The 8512-nt window shown below is 42.6% G+C and overlaps 1 long non-coding RNA gene across 2 annotated transcripts in view; it reads right to left on the bottom strand.

Annotated features, from left to right (window-relative positions):
• Positions 1 to 7981, bottom strand: part of LOC116784153 — an 8262-nt gene extending 281 nt beyond the window's left edge. Inside the window, exon 1 of one of the 2 annotated variants that reach the window (XR_004355975.1) lies at positions 7970 to 7981. This is a non-coding gene — a long non-coding RNA (uncharacterized LOC116784153). Of the gene's footprint in view, positions 1 to 3381; positions 3393 to 7969 lie in introns of those variants that run through there. The other variant, XR_004355976.1, reaches the window with a different exon arrangement.
• Between the last annotated feature and the right edge of the window lie 531 nt (positions 7982 to 8512).

Genomic DNA, 8512 nt, shown 5'->3' with positions numbered 1-8512 from the left:
CGAACTCACCCAAATCTCTCCAAAACATGATCCAAAACTGACCCAAATCTCCCCAAAAAATGACCAAACTCACCGAAATCACCCCCAAAAAAATCACACAAAACTCACCAAAATCTCCCCAAAAATAACCCAAAACTCACCCAAATCTCCCCAAAAATGATCAGCAACTGACCCAAAGAACCTCAAAAAATGACCAGAAACTGACTCAAATCACCCCGAAAAATGAAAAGAAACTGACTCAAATCACCCCAAAAAATGACCCAAAATTCACCAAAAATCTCCCCAAAAAATGACCCCAAAATGAACAAAATCACCCCAAAAAATGACCAGAAACTCACCCAAATTACCTAAAAAAATGACCCCAAACTGACCCAAATCACCCCAAAAAAGGACCAGAAGCTCTCCCAAATCACCCCAAAAAATGACCCAAAACCTTACCCAAATCACCCAAAAAAATGACCCAAAACTGCCTCAAATCTCCTCAAAAAAGGACCAGAAACTCACACAAATCACCCTAAAAAATGACCAGAAACTCACACAGATCTCCCTAAAAAAATGCCCCAAAAACTGACCAAAATCACCTCAAAAACTGACCAGAAACTGACTCAAATCACCCCAAAAAATGACCAGAAACTGACCCAAATATCCCCAAAAAATGACCAGAAACTCTAACAGATCACCCCATAAAAAGACCCAGAACTCACCCAAATCTCCCCAAAACATGATCCAAAACTGACCCAAATCTCCCCCAAAAATGACCAAACTCACCGAAATCACCCCCAAAAAAATCACACAAAACTCACCCAAATCTCCCCAAAAATGATCAGCAACTGACCCAAAGAACCTCAAAAAATGACCAGAAACTGACTCAAATCACCCCAAAAAATGACCCAAAATTCACCAAAAATCTCCCCAAAAAATGACCCCAAACTGAACAAAATCACCCCAAAAAATGACCAGAAACTCATCCAAATTACCTAAAAAAATGACCACAAACTGACCCAAATCACCCCAAAAAAGGACCAGAAGCTCTCCCAAATCACCCCAAAATGACCCAAAACCTTACCCAAATCACCCAAAAAATGACCCAAAACTGCCTCAAATCTCCTCAAAAAAGGACCAGAAACTGACCCAAATCACCCTAAAAAATGACCAGAAACTCACACAGATCTCCCTAAAAAAATGCCCCAAAAACTGACCAAAATCACCTCAAAAATTGACCAGAAACTGACACAAGCCTCAACCAAAATGACCACAAACTGACCCAAATATCCCCAGAAAATGACCCAGAACTCACCGAAATCTCCCCAAAAAAGGACGCAGAACTCACCAAAATCTCCCCAAAAAATGACCAGAAACTGACTCAAATCACCCCAAAAAAATGACCAGAAACTGACCCAAATCACCTAAAAAAATGACCAGAAAGTGCCCCACATCTCCTCAACAAATGGCCAGAAATTGACCCAAATCACCCCAAAAACTGACCTAAAACTCACCCAAATCGCCCAAAAAATGACCAGAAACTGACCCAGATCTCCCCAAAAAATGACCGCAAATTGACCCAAATCACCCCAAAAAATGGCCAGAAACTGATTGAAATCTGCCCAAAAACTGACCCAAAACCTGACCAAAATCTCCCCCAAAAATGACCAGAAACTGACCCAAATCACCCCAAAAAGGACCAGAAACTGACCCAAATCTCCCCAAAAACGGACCAGAAACTCACCCAAATCACCCCAAAAAGTGACCAGAAACTGACCCAAATCACCCTAAAAAATGACCAGAAACTCACACAGATCTCCCTAAAAAATGACAAAAAACTGACCAAAATCACCTCAAAAATTGACCAGAAACTGACACAAACCTCAACAAAAAATGACCACAAACTGACCCAAATATCCCCCAAAAGTGACCCCAAACTCACCCAAATCTCCCCAGAAAACGGTCCAAAACTGACTCAAACCTCCCCAAAAAATGACCCAGAACTCACCAAAATCTCCCCAAAAAATGACCCAGAACTCACCAAAATCTCCCCAAAAAATGACCCAGAACTCACCAAAATCTCCCCAAAAAATGACCCAGAACTCACCAAAATCTCCCCAAAAAATGACCAGAAAGTGACCCAAATCACCTTAAAAAATGACCAGAAACTGCCCCACATCTCCTTGACAAATGGCCAGAAATTGACACAAATCACCCCAAAAACTGACCTAAAACTGACCCAAATCACCCAAAAAAAAGACCAGAAACTGACCCAGATCTCCCCAAAAAAGGACCAGAAACTCACCCAAATCTCCCCAAAAAATGACCAGAAACTCTCCCAAATCACCCCAAAAAATGACCCAAAATTGTCCCAACTATCCCCAAAAAAGGATCAGAAACTGATCCCAATTACCTAAAAAAATGCCCCCAAATTCACCCAAATCTTCCCCAAAAAGGACCACAACCTCAGCCAAATCACCCCAAAAAATGCCTCAAAAACTGACTCAAAAAAAGACCAGAAACTCAACCAAATCACCACAAAAAAATGACCAGAAACCGACACAAAATCACCCCCAAAAATGACCAGAAACCCACAGAAAGCTCCCCAAAAAATTACCCAAAACTCACAGAAATCATCCCAAGAAATGACCAGAAACTGACCCAAATCTCCCCAAAAAGTGACCAGAAACTGACCCAAAATTACCCAAGAAAATGACCCAGAACTCACCCAAATCACCCAAGAATAGGACCAGAAATTCACCCAAATCTCCCCAAAAAATGACCAGAAACTCTAACAGATCACCCCATAAAAAGACCCAGAACTCACCCAAATCTCTCCAAAACATGATCCAAAACTGACCCAAATCTCCCCCAAAAATGACCAAACTCACCGAAATCACCCCCAAAAAAATCACACAAAACTCACCAAAATCTCCCCAAAAAATAACCCAAAACTCACCCAAATCTCCCCAAAAATGATCAGCAACTGACCCAAAGAACCTCAAAAAATGACCAGAAACTGACTCAAATCACCCCGAAAAATGAAAAGAAACTGACTCAAATCACCCCAAAAAATGACCCAAAATTCACCAAAAATCTCCCCAAAAATGACCCCAAAATGAACAAAATCACCCCAAAAAATGACCAGAAACTCACCCAAATTACCTAAAAAAATGACCCCAAACTGACCCAAATCACCCCAAAAAAGGACCAGAAGCTCTCCCAAATCACCCCAAAAAATGACCCAAAACCTTACCCAAATCACCCAAAAAAATGACCCAAAACTGCCTCAAATCTCCTCAAAAAAGGACCAGAAACTGACCCAAATCACCCTAAAAAATGACCAGAAACTCACACAGATCTCCCTAAAAAAATGCCCCAAAAACTGACCAAAATCACCTCAAAAACTGACCAGAAACTGACTCAAATCACCCCAAAAAAATGACCAGAAACTGACCCAAATATCTCCCAAAAGTGACCAGAAACTGACACAAATCTCCCCAGAAAATGGTCCAAAACTGACTCAAATCTCCTCAAAAAATCACCAAAAACTCACCCAAATCTCCCCAAAAAATGACCTGAAACTGACCCAAATAACCCGCAAAAATGCCCCAAAAACTGACTCAAATCTCCTCAAAAAAGAACCAAAAACTCAACCAAATCTCCCCAAAAAGTGACCCCAAACTGACACAAATCACCCCAAAAAAGGACCAGAAACTCTCCCAAATCACCCCAAAAAATGACCCAAAATTGTCCCAACTATCCCCAAAAAAGGATCAGAAACTGATCCCAATTACCTAAAAAAATGCCCCCAAATTCACCCAAATCTTCCCCAAAAAGGACCACAACCTCAGCCAAATCACCCCAAAAAATGCCTCAAAAACTGACTCAAAAAAAGACCAGAAACTCAACCAAATCACCACAAAAAAATGACCAGAAACCGACACAAAATCACCCCCAAAAATGACCAGAAACCCACAGAAAGCTCCCCAAAAAATTACCCAAAACTCACAGAAATCATCCCAAGAAATGACCAGAAACTGACCCAAATCTCCCCAAAAAGTGACCAGAAACTGACCCAAATCTCCCCAAAAAGTGACCAGAAACTGATCCAAAATTATCCAAGAAAATGACCCAGAACTCACCCAAATCACCCAAGAAAAGGACCAGAAATTCACCCAAATCTCCCCAAAAAATGACCAGAAACTCTAACAGATCACCCCAAAAAAGACCCAGAACTCACCCAAATCTCTCCAAAACATGATCCAAAACTGACCCAAATCTCCCCCAAAAATGACCAAACTCACCGAAATCACCCCCAAAAAAATCACACAAAACTCACCAAAATCTCCCCAAAAAACAACCCAAAACTCACCCAAATCTCCCCAAAAATGATCAGCAACTGACCCAAAGAACCTCAAAAAATGACCAGAAACTGACTCAAATCACCCCAAAAAATGACCCAAAATTCACCAAAAATCTCCCCAAAAAATGACCCCAAACTGAACAAAATCACCCCAAAAAATGACCAGAAACTCATCCAAATTACCTAAAAAAATGACCACAAACTGACCCAAATCACCCCAAAAAAGGACCAGAAGCTCTCCCAAATCACCCCAAAAAATGACCCAAAACCTTACCCAAATCACCCAAAAAAATGACCCAAAACTGCCTCAAATCTCCTCAAAAAAGGACCAGAAACTCACACAAATCACCCTAAAAAATGACCAGAAACTCACACAGATCTCCCTAAAAAAATGCCCCAAAAACTGACCAAAATCACCTCAAAAATTGACCAGAAACTGACACAAGCCTCAACCAAAAATGACCACAAACTGACCCAAATATCCCCAGAAAATGACCCAGAACTCACCGAAATCTCCCCAAAAAAGGACGCAGAACTCACCAAAATCTCCCCAAAAAATGACCAGAAACTGACTCAAATCACCCCAAAAAAATGACCAGAAACTGACCCAAATCACCTAAAAAAATGACCAGAAAGTGCCCCACATCTCCTCAACAAATGGCCAGAAATTGACACAAATCACCCCAAAAACTGACCTAAAACTCACCCAAATCGCCCAAAAAATGACCAGAAACTGACCCAGATCTCCCCAAAAAATGACCGCAAATTGACCCAAATCACCCCAAAAAATGGCCAGAAACTGATTGAAATCTGCCCAAAAACTGACCCAAAACCTGACCAAAATCTCCCCCAAAAATGACCAGAAACTGACCCAAATCACCCCAAAAAAGGACCAGAAACTGACCCAAATCTCCCCAAAAACGGACCAGAAACTCACCCAAATCACCCCAAAAAGTGACCAGAAACTGACCCAAATCACCCCAAAAAGTGACCAGAAACTGACCCAAATCACCCTAAAAAATGACCAGAAACTCACACAGATCTCCCTAAAAAATGACAAAAAACTGACCAAAATCACCTCAAAAATTGACCAGAAACTGACACAAACCTCAACAAAAAATGACCACAAACTGACCCAAATATCCCCCAAAAGTGACCCCAAACTCACCCAAATCTCCCCAGAAAACGGTCCAAAACTGACTCAAACCTCCCCAAAAAATGACCCAGAACTCACCAAAATCTCCCCAAAAAATGACCCAGAACTCACCAAAATCTCCCCAAAAAATGACCCAGAACTCACCAAAATCTCCCCAAAAAATGACCCAGAACTCACCAAAATCTCCCCAAAAAATGACCAGAAAGTGACCCAAATCACCTTAAAAAATGACCAGAAACTGCCCCACATCTCCTTGACAAATGGCCAGAAATTGACACAAATGAGCAAAAAATGACCAAAAACTGACCAAAATCACCTCAAAAATTGACCAGAAACTGACACAAGCCTCAACCAAAAATGACCACAAACTGACCCAAATATCCCCAGAAAATGACCCAGAACTCACCGAAATCTCCCCAAAAAAGGACCCAGAACTCACCAAAATCTCCCCAAAAAAATGACCCAGAACTCACCAAAATCTCCCCAAAAAATGACCCAGAACTCACCAAAATCTCCCCAAAAAAATGACCAGAAACTGACTCAAATCACCCCAAAAAAATGTCCAGAAACTGACCCAAATCACCTTAAAAAATGACCAGAAAGTGCCCCTCATCTCCTCGACAAATGGCCAGAAATTGACCCAAATCACCCCAAAAACTGACCTAAAACTCACCCAAATCACCCAAAAAAATGACCTGAAACTGACCCAGATCTCCCCAAAAAATGACCGCAAATTGACCCAAATCTCCCCAAACTGACCCCAAAAAATGGCCAGAAACTCACACAAATCACCCCAAAAATGACCCCATACTGACCCCAATCACGGCAAAAAAAAGGCAAGAAACTGATTCAAATGTGCCCAAAAATTGACCCAAAAACGGACCAAAATCTCCCCCCAAAATGACCAGAAACTGACCCACGTCACCCCAAAAAATGACCAGAAACTCACCCAAATCTCCCCAAAAAAGGACCAGAAACTGACTCAAATAACCCGCAAAAATGCCTCAAAAACTGACTCAAATCTCCTCAAAAAAGAACCAAAAACTCAACCAAATCTCCCCAAAAAGTGACCCCAAACTGACACAAATCACCCCAAAAAAGGACCAGAAACTCTCCCAAATCACCCCAAAAAATGACCCAAAATTGTCCCAACTATCCCCAAAAAAGGATCAGAAACTGATCCCAATTACCTAAAAAAATGCTCCCAAATTCACCCAAATCTTCCCCAAAAAGGACCACAACCTCAGCCAAATCACCCCAAAAAATGCCTCAAAAACTGACTCAAAAAAAGACCAGAAACTCAACCAAATCACCACAAAAAAATGACCAGAAACCGACACAAAAATGACCAGAAACCCACAGAAAGCTCCCCAAAAAATTACCCAAAACTCACAGAAATCATCCCAAGAAATGACCAGAAACTGACCCAAATCTCCCCAAAAAGTGACCAGAAACTGACCCAAATCTCCCCAAAAAGTGACCAGAAACTGACCCAAAATTACCCAAGAAAATGACCCAGAACTCACCCAAATCACCCAAGAAAAGGACCAGAAATTCACCCAAATCTCCCCAAAAAATGACCAGAAACTCTAACAGATCACCCCATAAAAAGACCCAGAACTCACCCAAATCTCTCCAAAACATGATCCAAAACTGACCCAAATCTCCCCCAAAAATGACCAAACTCACCGAAATCACCCCCAAAAAAATCACACAAAACTCACCCAAATCTCCCCAAAAATGATCAGCAACTGACCCAAAGAACCTCAAAAAATGACCAGAAACTGACTCAAATCACCCCGAAAAATGAAAAGAAACTGACTCAAATCACCCCAAAAAATGACCCAAAATTCACCAAAAATCTCCCCAAAAAATGACCCAGAACTCACCAAAATCTCCCCAAAAATGACCAGAAATTCACCCAAATCTCCCCAAAAAATGACCAGAAACTGACCCAAATCACCTCGAAAAATGACCAGAAACTGCCCCAAATCTCCTCAAAAAATGACCAGAAATTGACACAAATCTCCCCAAAAACTGACCCTAAAATGACCCAAATCTCCCCCAAAAAATGACCAGAAACTCACACAAATCACCCCAAAAAATGACCAGAAACTCACCCAAATCTCCACAAAAAAAGGACCCAGAACTCACCAAAATCTCCCCAAAAAATTACCAGAAACTGACTCGAATCACTCCAAAAAAATGACCAGAAACTGACCCAAATCACCATAAAAAATGACCAGAAACTGCCCCAAATCTCCTCCAAAAAAATGACCAGAAACTGACCCAGATCTCCTCAAAAAATGTCCGCAAACTGCCCCAAATCTCCTCCAAAAAAATGACCAGAAACTCACACAAATCACCCTAAAAATGACCCCATATTGACCCAAATCACCCCAAAAAAAGGCAAGAAAATGATTCAAATCTCCCCAAAAACTGACCCCAAAACTGACCCAAATCACCCCAAAAACTGCCCCCAAACTGCCCCACTTGAATTAGGACACTTTTTCAAGCCCCTGTCCTTAGGAGCACCCTGAGCCATGGCCAGGTCGTTCCCACAGACAGCTTCGCCGGCCAGGCGGCCAAAAAGCCCCCAGCCAGGCCTCAGGTGGGACGGTTCCTGAGGCTGAGCAGGTGAACCCCTCCCTGGGAGCCCGCTCCGCTCCTGCCGGGCACTGGGGCTCCCCCAGAGGGGCTCTGCCAAGCACCCAGTGGGAATTCAAAGGACAGCCCGGGCAAAGGCGCTTCCCGCAGGACCGCTCCTGGCCAAGGCCACCGGGCCGTGCCAGTCAGCCCACTGACCGACAGCAGTGGGGGGGGATTTTCAGGGGCACGCTTCCAGCTTTTGTTCTCCACAAACTCCAGTTCTTCCTGGCCCCGCTCGCCAGAGAGCCTTCCCCTGTTGGAAGAGGTCACTTCAGTCTTTCGAGGGGCCAGATTGCCAAAGCCCGGCCAGTCCATTCCCACGAGGAAAGGCAGCTTTGTCTCGTACAGGATACTGGGGG

Source organism: Chiroxiphia lanceolata, chromosome 3, assembly GCF_009829145.1.
Source record: "Chiroxiphia lanceolata isolate bChiLan1 chromosome 3, bChiLan1.pri, whole genome shotgun sequence".
Classification (NCBI taxonomy): domain Eukaryota; kingdom Metazoa; phylum Chordata; class Aves; order Passeriformes; family Pipridae; genus Chiroxiphia; species Chiroxiphia lanceolata.
This window is presented reverse-complemented; position numbering and strand designations above follow the sequence as displayed.